The sequence below is a fragment of the Setaria viridis genome, chromosome 5, assembly GCF_005286985.2.
Source record: "Setaria viridis chromosome 5, Setaria_viridis_v4.0, whole genome shotgun sequence".
NCBI lineage: Eukaryota > Viridiplantae > Streptophyta > Magnoliopsida > Poales > Poaceae > Setaria > Setaria viridis.
Genome location: NC_048267.2, coordinates 9739099 through 9754194, shown reverse-complemented (window position 1 = coordinate 9754194; position 15096 = coordinate 9739099).

Here is a 15096-nt window from a genome sequence, read left to right as displayed (position 1 = left end):
ACGGCCAGGGCTCATCAGGAATCTGACGGGATGCTAATTGTCGCCTGCGTTAAGGTTCCCTGGAGGAGCGAAGGACCATCCTCGCATCCGAGCCTTTCAGTCAAGTGGGGGGCGAGATCCGGGAAGGAATTCCTACAGAAAACCATATCTCCTTCGCGCGATCCGGATTTGCGCGGTGAATGTTCCTCATATCCGCCAGCTCGATTGACATTCCTGTGTGCCCCCTCCCCCACTCAATGGATGGCTTCTAATTTTCTAAAGAATTGCAGCTCAGCCTCATGAAATTAGGTACAGAGATTCGGCCGAGCTCTGGTGATCTTGAACCCCCTATTACGCAGAGATCTCATGAAAGTTCTTGTTGAATCAGACTGCTATGGATCGGATTATGTTTTCTCTGAATTTTTGGTTTGAAAGATGAAGTCTGAAAGAAATAGTAGTGGATCACGCGTCTGAAAAAAGTTCAGTTTCAGACTGGTCAAGACCAGTACGTTCTCCAATATCAGACTGCCACAGCCAGAGTATCTGTCTGTTTCTGAAGCTTTTGTCTCTTTCGTGTGGCAGTCAAGTGTTCGGGGTGTCTGGGAGACAGGGCTAAACTTTAGCCCTGTCGCATCGGACGATTCGGATGCTAATTAGGACGACTAAATATGAGCTAATTACAAAACTAATAGCAGAACCCCTAGGCTCAATCGCGAGACGAATCTATTAAGTCTAATTAATTCATCATTAGCGAATGGTTACTGTAGCACCACATTGTCAAATCATAGACTAATTAGGCTTAATAGATTTGTCTCACGATTTAGCCTAGAGTTGTGCAATTAGTTTTGTAATTAACCAATGTTTAATACTCCTAATTAGTGCCAAACATCCGATGTGACAGGGGCTAAATTTTAACTTCTGTGTGTCAAACACCCCTAAGTTTGTTGCATAGTAATAATCTTGTTGTAGTACTTCATGGTTTTTAGTTAAGAAAAAAACAAAGACCTTCGCCGGTTTGGAATATTTCTTTTTTTTTGACCCTCACCGACAGAACCCTTTTTTATCTGCTGCTTGACGCTTGCAACAAGGCGAAATGAAATTATATCCACCGTACATGCAAGAATTTCAGAACCTGCCTGCCTTTCATAAAGATAAGGGGTGTTTAGTTACAGAACTAAAGTTTAATCCCTATCACATCAAATGTTTAGATACTAATTAGGGAACAAAACCAATTGCTGAAGGCTAATTCGCGAGACTAATCTACTAAGCCTAATTAGTCCATGATCAAAAATTAATGTGACAGTGACCAATTGGTTTTGTAATTAACATATATTTAATACTCCTAATTAGTCTAAATATTCGATGTGACAGTAACTAAACTTTAATCACTGTAACAAACACACTCTAACAGTGAAAACATTCCTAAGTGGTCGGAGCCGGCTTTCCCTTTTCATCCTCGCAGACACAAACCTTTCATAAACCTCTGTAACTGTAATAACCTCACCGCCGGTCACCTTCAACAAGTAGGCCACCTGTGTCGAGCTAAAGCTCGAAACACCTCTCACTGACAGTTGTTTCCCCCCGTTTAATCCCCTGATTAGCAGCTCATCTTTCTCACCGACACGAAGATGAGTGATTCCATCTCCTTTCTCTTTACGAATTAGTCGAGCCCTAGAGTGGCATTGCAGTGACACGATTCTCCCTACGCTTCTGAGCTGAAAAAGTCACTCCTCGTTCTGGAATCTGGATAGATGATGAGCTGCTTCTGCAAGCTGCATTGTTTTCTACTGTGCCTGATGCGTTGCCAAGCGCCCAACCCTGACTGCACTGCGTGAAACGGACCGATTCCTCCGTACCGCAAGGAGCCGTGAACAATTATCCATTCACTGCACGTCCCGGTGCAGGTATCAGCAGACGCAAACAAGAGCACAGAACCATAAGCGTGAAGAACACTGACATGACTGGTCACTTCACATAATTTTCTCGAAAAGAGAAATCTTTCATCTTTCGGAAGTCTGAACTTTTATCTTCAGCTCTTCTTTGCTTTTGCTTAGGAGGAGGGGCTAATCCTGTTACTTCGGATGTTCGGATACTAATTAGGAGAACTAAATATAAGCTAATACAAAACTAATTGTAGAACCCCTAAGCTAAATCGCGAGACGAATCTAAGTCCAATTAATCCATCATTAGTGAATGGTTACTGTAGCACCATATTATCAAATCATAGACTAATTAAGTTTAATAGATTCGTCTCGCGATTTGACCTAGGGGTTGTGTAATTAGTTTTGTAATTAGTCTAGGTTTAATACTTCTAATTAGTGTCAAACATTCGACCTGACGGGTAAGCTAAAATAAGCGAGATGTCTGTTTTAGCATGACATGTAGCGGCCTAGCCTGGCAGGTCCTTTGTTAGCTCGCTTTACATCTCGCAGGACTAGTCTGCTCTCCGGTGGTAGGCGAGTCAGAGCCATTGCTGAACTCTGACTGAAACCCTTTCGACCTGAACACCCCTGCTGCTGCTCTGAACACTGCAGTTTACCTTGACGAGCTGAGTGCGCTGCATTGACTTGAGCAGCTCGGCACTTTATCCATCATCCCCACCTTTGCTGCAAATTCCTGTCTTAAGATGTTGGCAACAATCTGGCACCAGAAGGACAGCCCACTCACTTCTCAATCCAGTGCAGTTTTCATGTAAAATTCTTACTGGCCAATGCCCATCATCTGAAGCCAAGCCAACCGCCAATTACCTCTGCCATTTTGCTCTTGGAAACTGGGGGGGCCCAAACGATCGCGTTTCAGAGGCAAAAACAGCCATTTGCAGATAACTTGCAGAGATGCAAACAAGAGCGAGAGGCCAAGGTGAAGATGGAGAGAATGGCGATAAGCATCTGAACATCACATGGGGGATAAGGTTAGGGCGCGTGGGTGATTTTGGAGAGGGGATCAATGCTCTCGGGCTTTAAAGGGGGGTTTAGGCGGGGCCAAGGGAAGGTGCTTACAGGTATCAAAGACAAGGAAAAGAAGGGAAAAGGGACGGAAAAGAAAAGGGGCATCTTGGAGGGAATCCATCCGTCCGTCCGCCCGTCCGTCCATGCAGACAGAAGCTGCCGCTTTCAAAGGGGCTTTGGGTGGTCAAGTAAAGTGCCCTGCAAAAGGCTTCTCTCCGGCTGCTTGCGGGAGACCCAGGGTTTGATCCAAATCTTGGAAAGGGATACTGCCATTGGGAGGGAGAGAGCTTGGAGGAGTACTAGCGCTGCTTGGATCAGGCGATCAGAGCCTGATATGGTGGGTGGCGGTTAGTACTTGGTGGTCTGGTGGTGCTGCGGCCTTGCAGACAAATGGCAATGACAAAATTGCCAAGGAAAATGGACTTGTCTCGTTGTTACATCTCCTTTACGGAACGATGCCGTGCAAAATAGCCACGGATTTATTTATTTTTCTTTCAAAAAAGTAGCGACAGTTTTTCTGAATCAAGGTCTAGAAAAGAGATGGAATGAACTTGGCAAAACGCAGATAATTGTGATCTTGAGCCAAATGGGATCCATAATGATATGCATAAGGAAAAGTAAGTCGAGGTAAATGCCTGGCAAGCAATACTTTACATGTTCGCCGCATCGCCGCGTTTCCTTAACGGCTTAACCTCACCCGCCCAACGAGACCTACACGAGTGGGCCGATACTTGCAGCCCGTTGCAGCGTACGTCATCGCGGCAAGCAAACCACGCACCGCATGCAGCTTGGCTCTCAAGTCCGTCGACCCTCTTGATACAAACGAACTCCGCAAAAGAAGTGCAATCGGTAGCGAACTGCATGCGTGTTCCTTTCAACTTCGTATTCGAGTCTGATTCTACCAGCAATCGGGCTGCATTCTGGATGACACGGTCTACAAATAGGCCTGTTATTGGATTGTAATCCAACTCTAGCCCACCCCCATCCAAGTCAACTTAATTTATTTTTTCAACCCAACTCACCCCATATTTATATTATCCAAACCTAAGCCAATCCACCCTACGAGTTGATAAAATCCATGAGTTTGCTATAAAAAACTATGGTTTGCTATATAAACATTTGGGCTCATTAAAAAACTCGTATATATTTGAAATAAATGTGAGTTCGACATGTGGGTCCTACGTCAAGAGCCGGATTCTAAAACTAAAATGTCGTGTTCACACCTTGAAATTTTAGTGAAATTGATCGAAATTTTTTGAAGATGACAGAGTCTGATTGCCCGCTACTTTGTGCTAAATATACATTTGGACCCCGCATTAAGAGCCGAACCCTAGAATTAAAACATTGCGTTCACACCATAAAATTTTAACGAAATTGATCGAAATTTGTTGGGATGACTCAATTTGACTGCCCGCTACTTTGTGCAAATTAATATGGTTAAACATAAATGTGGACCCCGCGTCAAGAGCCGGATCCTAGAATTAAAACCTCGCATTCACACTTCAAAAGTTTAGCAAAATTGATCAAAATTTATTGGAGATGACTCAATTTAAGTGTCCGCTACTTTGTGCAAAATAGTATAATTGGATATATATATATATATATGTATATGTATATATATATATATAATTTTAACGAAATTGATTGAAATTTGTTGGAGATGAGTTAGTTTAATAATTAGTGATTTCATGCGAAAAAGTATAGTTGGACTTATATATGGGTCCACATCAAGAATCGGATCCTTAAATTGTTTTGTGAATTAAACCAATGCAACCCACTCTAAACCACTCCCAAACTATTTCCTCTTAGGAGGAATCCAAACCAAACCAACCATTTGATGAATCAGCCTATTAATAACCGATCTAAACAATTTCCAAAAGAAACCCAATTCATTAAAACCATTAAACCCAATCCAATTAGCAAGGCTATCTGCAAATAAAGTAAACCGTACGATGGGCACTTGGCGGGAAGCCGCCCTCGACAAGTGGAGCCGCCGGCGCGAGAAGAGGGCGGCAGCTGCCGCGTTGCTCAAGAAGCAAGCGGACCAAGCTTGTGCATCCCTTGAGATTGGGGAGACGAAGGCGAGACTCATGAGACCCAGCGCAATGTTATACTTGGGCTACCTAGTGTTTTGACTGTTTGTTTCTGTTTGAAGGTGCATGGTAGTGTTCTTGTGATGATGAACAGCACAAATGCTGAATTAATTAACACAGGTATTGTAACTAGCAACTAAGAATGCAAGTTCATTTTGAGCAATCGACCATCAGTCCGTTCAGAGAAATATATCGGGCAATCATACTTGCTTCTTTTTTTAAGGGTAAAAGAAGAGTTTTATTAACTAGGAAGACAAGGTATTCGTTCGTCCTTGATTAGTTCTAGAACCCACGCAGGCGCCTTCCTTTAGCCAGACTGCAGTAGAGCAATCATACTAGCTTGCTTGGCATGTATCGATGAACTTGTGGACCTCAATCAGAGGTACTTCATCCGTTTGAATTTGTATCGTTAGGACAAAACTTTGACCACCAGTAGCTCTATTGGTGTATTTTTTTTTTGACAAAATTGATAGAACTATGTTTCTATTAAAGAACTTACCTATGATTTTAATTCCATATCACACAAGTGAAATATAACATGTAGTATTTTTCCTATACCCTAATAAAACAGAATCTAAGAAAGTATTGCAGTTCTATGAAATGGTTTAACTTATTTTCTTCAAGCAAAATTTATTGTCTTTTGAATTATTTTCCTTCTGATATGATGACTACAAAATGTCAATGCTACCTTTCTTGGACTTTTTTTTATCAGACTGTGCGGTAATTTTTGGAGGCAAAGTTTAATAAGGGATATTCCTCCATCCTAAAATACAAGGGACTTTAGTTTGTGTTAAATCAAACTACTCTAAATTTGATTGAGTTTATAGAAAAGAGTATTAATAACATCTAATACATTAAATAAGTAAATTATGAAAATATATTTCATAATAATAGATTTAATTATGATTATTTGATATCGTGGATAGTATTGTCCTATTCTATAAATTTACTTAAACCTAGAATAATTTAATTTAGAGCAAATTAAAATACCTTATATTTGATGATGCATTTATAGCTATAAATATAGACTGACACCTCAAGTTTCACCTAGGTAAACATTTTGTATTTTTTTATAATAAAACTTCAATGGCATATCATTAAAGTTGCTTATGTAGCATCTCGTTGAATAAGAATGAACTCCGTTGAAACTAGCTTTTAACGAGGTAAACTTGGAGCTTAAACAAACCGAGCCGAGGCACCGAGCGTAGGTCGTCGCGGCCCATTGGCGCAAAGTCTCGCGGACTTGCAGCCCATTGCACCGCACGTCATCGCGGGTCGCGGCAGGCAAACTACACCGCAGCATATGCGGCTCCACCATAAATCTCTTGTTTGAGATTGGTACCAACGAACGCCCGCAAAAGAAGTACAACCGGTAGCGTACTCCGTGTCGCTTCAACTTTTGTGTATTCGAGCAAGGGGTGTTTGTTTTTTCTGAGCGAATGTTTAGATATTAGAAGTATCAAATATAGACTAATTACAAAATTAATTGTACAGATGGAGGCTAATTTGCGAGATGAATCTATTAAGCCTAATTAGTTCATGATTTGACCATGTGATGCTACAGTAAACATGTGCTAATGATGGATTAATTAGGCTTAATAGATTCGTTTTTGTGAATTAGCTTCCATCTGTGTAATTAATTTTATAATTAGCTCATGTTTAGTCCTTCTAATTAACCTTCAAATATTCGATGTGACATGAATTTTAGTCCGAACTAAATATCCAAACATCCCCCGGTACCAGCAACAACCGTCCTGGATTCTGCATGGCACGGTATTCTAATTAAACCGGCGATGGAGAAGTGCTCTTGCTCGTGCTCCAGGTAAGAGATAGTATATATATATATAGTTATATCCTACGTGCAATCTCCGTTTAATTAGGTGCGATAATTTTCCACAGTTTCTGTTGTGATTTGCGTGTAATCCCTGTGTTCTCGTATATTATACTAGGTCTGAAGCGCAGCATCAGCAGCAAGCTAAGATGAGACTGATAGGGCTCAAGATCTGGAAGAGGAGGTTTAGGTTCTGCCTCCCGCCGCGACGTGTTCGACACGAGAGCGCACCCCGGAGGTCGTGAGATCGTCAGGATCACCCGCTGGCCCTCGAGGTGATGCTCCGCACGAAGCTACGGATCATGACGGAGACATGCTCCAAGATCGGAGGCTTATTCGAGTGGGACGTGTTCAAGCAGCACCTGCCCGCCATCAGGGCGCACGCCGACGCCATCGCCGCCGCGCTCCGGAGGTACAAGGAGGCCGCGTCGAGCGCGGCCTGGTCCACCTCCTGCCCAAGGCGAACTCGGCCAGGTTCTGGATGCTCAGCCCCGTGCTTGCTTCGACTGGTGCTCGGCGGGAAGCCGCCCTCGACAAGTGGAGGCGCCAGCGCGAGAAGAGGGCGGCAGGTGCCGCGTTGCTCAGAAGCGAGCGCACCGAGCTCGTGAGAGGAAGGCGAGGCTCGTGAGAACCAGCGCAATATTGTACTGGACCTACCTGGTGTTTGTTTGTGTTTTAACTTGCATGGTAGCGTTCTTGTGATGATGGAAAGCGCAGATGCACGATTAATTAATATAGGTGCTGTAACTTGCAACCACGTTGGGATAAATGTATTGAGCAATCATACTTTGCTTAACATGTGTCAATGACTGTGTGAACTTCAGTCAGAGGTACTTTTCATCCGTTTGAAACGACAAGGCTAGGCAGGACAAACCCTTGGCCAGCAGTTACTCAATTGGCACTTACTTTTTTTTGATACAGTACAGAATTGATAAAACTACATTGATTAAAAAACCTGCTTATGATTATAATTCTATACACACAATGACATAAGTGAAGCATAAATGATGAGGACACCACGAGTACATCTACACCAGCAGCACCTCAGGCGCCTCCAGTTGCTCCTCCACCTCAGGCGCCTACAGTTGATCATCCAGTTGGGCCAATCACTCGGGCCCGTGCGAGAGAATTAAACTTCATCATGGTGTTAAGGAACGAAGGCCCATCGGAATAAGAAGATGGCCCAACAGGGCAGCCCAGGTGGGGCGCCCAGGGTTGGGCGCGCGTGACCCCTCCGGACTCCAGGGGCTGCGCCCCCTTTATTTAGTCGGAGTCCTTTTTGTTTACGACTTGAGTTTTGTTTTACATCTAGCTTTAGCTACTCTCGAACACGCGCAAATACGCGCTGTCCTTGTGTGATTCAGAACTCCACCTTCGAGTGATATTTAGATTGCTCGCCTCTTTTTCTTGTTCGTTCTTTGATTGCGGACAGGAATCGATCTTCGTGATCAGGCTAATCTCGCACCGGCGAGGTTGGTAACCATCGGGAGTTGGTTCAGCGATTGCATTGGCGCTTCGGGTTCGCTCGTCGTAGTCGGATCGTGAGGGTCTACTTCCACCAAGTCGTATTTATCTCCACTCACCGAAAGATCGGGCACTCCGACTCTATCAAGTGGTATCAGCTTTCCAGGTTGATCGGTGAGTTTTACCGAGTGTTTTTCCCTTCCTACAGTCCACAAAAACCAAAACAAATTTTTTTCAGGTTAGATCCTTTGTCCCAGCAACCGTTTAGCCTCGCACATTCTTTCAATAAGTGTCTTTGTTGAATTTGTGTGCCTACTCGTTCAATTGTTGCTGGTTACTTGTGTTTAATCTCTTGTTTCTCGTTTTTCCTCTAACCCTAGTTTTCGCCGCCACCGCCGTTCCGCTGCTCGCCAACCCTACCATGCCGCGCCCACCGCTCCCCTTCGCGACAACCGCGCCGCGCCATCCCACCCCTCCGATCGCCACCTCCCCTGTCCAAAAAAAAAAGAAAGAAAGATAGAAAGCAATCAAAAAAAAGGAAAGTGCAAAAAAAAAGAAGGAAAGAAGCAAAAAAAAAAGAATCCAACAGGGAGAAGGAAGGTGATCCGGTTTTGTTTCGGTGGAAACTCTAGAGAGAGAGAGAGAGAGAAAGTGTGTGCCACAATTTGCTCCTTGTGATCCTCTGTGTTCATATTATCAGTTTTGGGGCACCCTCTGTGAAAAAAAAACAGAAAAAAAAACAAAAGAGGTGGGCCCTCTCCACCTTTGCCTCTGTTCTTTCGATTTCCCTTGTTCCCAGCAACTCTTGTTACGTGTTTGGCACTATATTTCAACTTTGCATTATTGTTTGATTGTGCTAATCCTTCATTTGAGTGCAGCCTTCCCAGAACTCCACATAGTTCTACGACGAGCACATTTTGTTTCTCCAGGCAATCGCTCCTCCAATCTTTCACGAGTTCCACCGGTTGGTTGCAGTTCGCCCCTGTGTGCGTGGTAAGAACGGATAAGAATTTGATAACAGCACTAGTGTGAGCGCCTTGTGAGCCGTTACACCCCTGTTTTGTCGTCGCTTTTGTTCTTGTATTTGCGCTAACCATGGCAGATGATGTCGACGCGGGGGCTAACCAGCTGCAGGGCATACAGGCACAAGTTGAAGGGCTTGTCACCGACATTCAGACGATTCATGAACGGCTGGACTCGACGATCTCCTCGACGACCGAGCGGTGTGATCAGCTCGACCTTGCATAGACGGCCGCTAAGGCCACACTCGACTCAGTTGTGGCACGACTCGATGCATTGCACACAACAGTCGCAGAGTTGCAGCAGGGTTATGGTGGTGACTCGGACCAGGACGATGGCGACCGCCGAGGCCGTGCCCGCCGCGTGCCACGCCGTCCCGGTAATGATTCCTTTTCCAAGATTAAATTTAAAATTCCACCTTTTAATGGCAAATATGATCCTGCTGCATATCTTGATTGGGAATTAGAAGTTGAACAGAAATTTTCATGCCATGATATTCTTGCTAATTCTCAAGTTAAAGCTGCTATTAGTGAATTTACTGATTTTGCTTTAATTTGGTGGCGTGAATATAATCACAAACATCCCAATACCATTCCAACCACTTGGGATCAATTAAAAGCTTCTATGCGCCACAGATTTGTGCCTTCTTATTATGCCCGAGATTTGCTTAATAAAATGCAGCGTTTTCAGCAAGGTTCCAAATCTGTTGAGGAATATTTCCAGGAATTACAAATAGGCATGATTCGTTGTGGGTTATTGGAGGAAAACGACGCTGCTATGGCACGTTTTCGTGGTGGTTTGAACCGCGAAATTCAGGATATACTTGATTATAAGGAATACACAGATATGACAACATTATTTGAATATGCTTGCAAAGCTGAACGTGAAGTGCAGGGACGCCGCTCGAAGACATATTCTAACTCTTTTGCAGGAAGAAGATCGACATCCAACTCCGCACCCGCTCTACGTGCGCCACCCACGCCCACCACTACACCGCGCGAGAGAACGGCCAAACCTGCAAGCGTTGCCCCTTCCACAGGCGCCGCCCATCCCACAGGCCGCACACGGGATATTCAGTGCCATCGTTGCAGAGGATTTGGCCACGTGTTTCGGGACTGTCCGAACAAGCGTACCTTGCTCATTCGTGACGATGGTGAGTATTCTTCCGCTAGTGATTCTGAAGATATTCAACATGCTATGCTTGCCACTGACCATGCAGCAAAAGCGGAAGTACATGTCAACCCAGGCGACGCCGATAGGTATGAAAGTCTTTTTGTGCAGCGTGTTCTTAGTACACAGGTCGCTCTGCCCGAGAAGAATCAGCGACACACTCTTTTCCATACCAAGGGCGTTGTGCAGGAGCGGTCGATTCGCATCATCATCGACAGCGGCAGCTGCAACAATTTGGCGAGTACCGCGCTGGTTGAAAAGTTGTCTTTACCCACTCGTAAGCATCCAAATCCATATCACATTCAATGGCTTAATGATGGTGGGAAAATTAGAATTACTCGATCGGTCCGTGTTCCTTTCTCCATGGGTGCTTATTCTGATTTTGTCGATTGTGATGTTATTGCCATGGAAGCATGCTCTCTGTTACTTGGGCGTCCTTGGCAATATGATACTGATAGCTTGCATCATGGTCGTTCAAATCACTATTCTTTCATGTTTAAGGGTCAGAAAATAATTATACATCCAATGACACCTGAACAAATTCTTAAAGATGATCTTGCTAGAGCTGCTAAAACTGCTAAACAACTTGACGCATCGCCATCTGTTAATTCTGAAATCAAGTTGAATGCTCCTGTTTTGCTTGCCACACGTGCTGATTTTGATGAGTTACGCGATGCTCCTTTTCCATGCTATGCCCTTATATGCTCTAGTGTGCTCGTTTCACTTGATGATGCACCATCTTTGGATATTCCCCCTGCAGTTGCTAACATTTTGCAGGAGTACGCTGATGTCTTTCCAAAAGATTTGCCACCGGGACTTCCACCACTTCGTGGCATTGAGCACCAGATCGACCTCATTCCCGGCGCACAGCTTCCGAACCGCGCACCGTACCATACAAATCCGGATGAGACGAAGGAAATCCAGCGCCAGGTACAGGCGTTGCTTGACAAGGGTTATATTCGTGAGTCTCTTAGCCCTTGCTCCGTTCCCGTGTTACTTGTTCCAAAGAAAGATGGCTCATGGCGTATGTGTGTAGACTGTCGGGCTATTAATAACATTACCATTCGCTACTGATACCCTATACCACGCCTTGATGATATGCTAGATGAGCTTAGTGGTGCCATTATTTTCACTAAGATTGATTTGCGTAGTGGCTACCATCAGATTCGCATGAAATTAGGTGATGAATGGAAAACGGCTTTTAAAACGAAATTTGGGTTATATGAATGGTTGGTTATGCCGTTTGGTTTGACAAATGCTCCCAGCACATTTATGCGTTTGATGAATGAAGTTCTGAGGCCCTTCATAGGATTGTTTGTCGTTGTCTATTTTGATGATATCCTCATTTACAGCAAGTCTATGGAAGAGCATTTAGAACATTTGCGTGCTGTTTTTGATGCGTTGCGTGCAGCCCATTTATTTGCTAACCCTGAAAAATGCATGTTTTGCACACAACGTGTCTCGTTTCTTGGCTATGTTGTTACTCCATAGGGCATTGAGGTGGATAGCAGCAAGATTGATGCCATTCGGGAGTGGCCTACACCGACGACGGTCACACAAATTCGAAGCTTTCTTGGCCTTGCAGGTTTCTACCGCCGGTTTGTTCGTGATTTTAGCTCCATTGCAGCGCCTCTACATGAGCTTACAAAGAAGGATGTTCCCTTTGCTTGGAGTGATTCGCAAGAGGTTGCGTTCAGCACCTTGAAAGATAAGTTAACCAATGCTCCTCTCTTGCAGTTACCTGATTTTACTAAAGTGTTTGAGCTTGAATGCGATGCTAGCGGTATTGGGCTAGGTGCTGTTTTGTTACAAGAAGGAAAACCAGTTGCTTACTTTAGCGAGAAATTACGTGGTGCTAGCTTGAATTATTCTACTTATGATAAGGAGCTTTATGCTTTAGTGCGAACTTTGCATACTTGGCAGCACTACCTTTGGCATCGCGAGTTTATAATTCATTCTGATCATGAGGCTTTAAAACATATTCGTACCCAAACAAACCTGAACCGTCGTCATGCTAAATGGGTCGAATTCATTGAGTCTTTCCCTTACATTATTAAACACAAGAGCGGGAAGGAAAATGTCATTGCTGATGCTTTGTCTCGTCGCTATACCATGCTGTCACAGTTAGATTTTAAAATCTTTGGCTTGCAAACTGTGAAGGATCAATATGTGGATGATGCTGATTTTAAACATGCTTTCGCCCACTGTATTCATGGCAAACCATGGGGCAAATTTTACATACAGGATGGGTTCCTGTTTCGCGCTAACAAGCTGTGTGTTCCAGCTAGCTCGGTTCGTCGTTTGTTGTTACAGGAAGCGCATGGAGGCGGTCTCATGGGACACTTTGGCGTCTACAAGACGCATGAAGTGCTGGCTGCCCACTTCTTTTGGCCCCGGATGCGCGCTGATGTTGAGCGCCTTGTTGCACGCTGCACTACTTGCCAGAAAGCTAAGTCACGATTGAACAACCATGGTTTGTACATGCCTTTGCCTGTTCCTACTTCCCCTTGGCTTGATATTTCTATGGACTTTGTTTTGGGATTGCCTAGAACTAAGAAGGGGAGGGACAATATTTTTGTGGTTGTTGATCGTTTCTCCAAAATGGCTCATTTTATACCTTGTCATAAGACTGATGATGCTAGCAATGTTGCTGAATTGTTCTTTCGCGAGATTATTCGTTTGCATGGTATTCCAAATACAATAGTCTCTGATCGTGATGCTAAGTTTCTCAGTCATTTTTGGAGATCACTGTGGAATAAAATGGGAACTAAATTGTTGTTTAGCACCACTTGTCACCCTCAGACTGATGGACAAACTGAGGTGGTTAATCGAACCTTGTCCACTATGCTTAGGGCTGTTTTAGATAAACACTTGAAACGTTGGGAAGATTGCTTGCCTCATGTTGAGTTTGCTTATAATCATGCAACGCATTCTTCTACAAAGATGTGTCCTTTTCAGGTTGTTTATAGTTATATTCCTCGGGCGCCTATTGATTTGTTTGCACTTGATGCCGAGGACGCCCCACACATAGATGCCGCTGCACATGTTGATCAAATGATTAGCTTGCATGAGCAAACTCAACAAAACATTGCTGCTGCTAATGCTAAATATCAGGTTGCGGGTAGTAAAGGGAGAAAGCATGTTACTTTTGCACCGGGTGATCTAGTTTGGTTGCATTTGAGAAAGGATCGTTTTCCTACTTTACGTCGTTCTAAATTGATGCCACGTGCTGCTGGTCCTTTTAAAGTGCTAACCAAGATTAATGATAATGCTTATATCCTTGACCTGCCTACGGAGTTTGGTGTTTCCACGAGTTTTAATGTTGCAGATTTGAAACCGTATGTGGGCGAAGATGAGGAGTTGCCGTCGAGGACGACTTCAGTTCAAGAAGGGGAGGATGATGAGGACACCACGAGTACATCTACACCAGCAGCACCTCAGGCGCCTCCAGTTGCTCCTCCACCTCAGGCGCCTACAGTTGATCATCCAGTTGGGCCAATCACTCGGGCCCGTGCGAGAGAATTAAACTTCATCATGGTGTTAAGGAACGAAGGCCCATCGGAATAAGAAGATGGCCCAACAGGGCAGCCCAGGTGGGGCGCCTAGGGTTGGGCGCGCGTGACCCCTCCGGACTCCAGGGGATGCGCCCCCTTTATTTAGTCGGAGTCCTTTTTGTTTACGACTTGAGTTTTGTTTTACATCTAGCTTTAGCTACTCTCGAACACGCGCAAATACGCGCTGTCCTTGTGTGATTCAGAACTCCACCTTCGAGTGATATTTAGATTTCTCGCCTCTTTTTCTTGTTCGTTCTTCGATTGCGGACAGGAATCGATCTTCGTGATCAGGCTGATCTCGCACCGGCGAGGTTGGTAACCATCGGGAGTTGGTTCAGCGATTGCATTGGCGCTTCGGGTTCGCTCGTCGTAGTCGGATCGTGAGGGTCTACTTCCACCAAGTCGAATTTATCTCCACTCACCGAAAGATCGGGCACTCCGACTCTATCAATAAACATAGCAATTTGGTTCAAAAGCCTGATCCTAATGAAACAAAATACGTCTATATTAGAAAAAGGAGGAGAGTATTACCTTATAACTTATTTTTCAGTGAAATATTGGTTTAACTTATTTCTGCTTGCGAGATTGTCATTTAAACTATTTCCTTTCGATGTGATGACTATAAATGTCAGCGCTACCTTTATTTGGATTTTTTTTACCAAGCTGTGGTAACTTTTGGATGCAAAGTTTCACAAATGAGAAATATGAGATACACAACATGCTTATCTGTTTTGTAGATACGTACTATAACTTACCGAGTGACACGTCCAGTTCCAGCTATTTGAAACTTTGTTTTTACTCTAGTGTCGTATCATCAATTTGCTCATGTGACATCTCATTTGATGAGAATGAACTCTATTAAGATTTAAGAATTAAGACCAGCCTTCAACGAGGTAAACTTGGAGCTTAAACAAACCGAGCCGAGGCGCCGAGCTCAGTTTTAGCTTTTGAGCCGAGCGTAGGTTGTCAGTCGGACTAACAAGCCGAGCTGGACCGAGCCAACAAGCCATACTGGTTAGGCGGTTACCGAGTCCAAC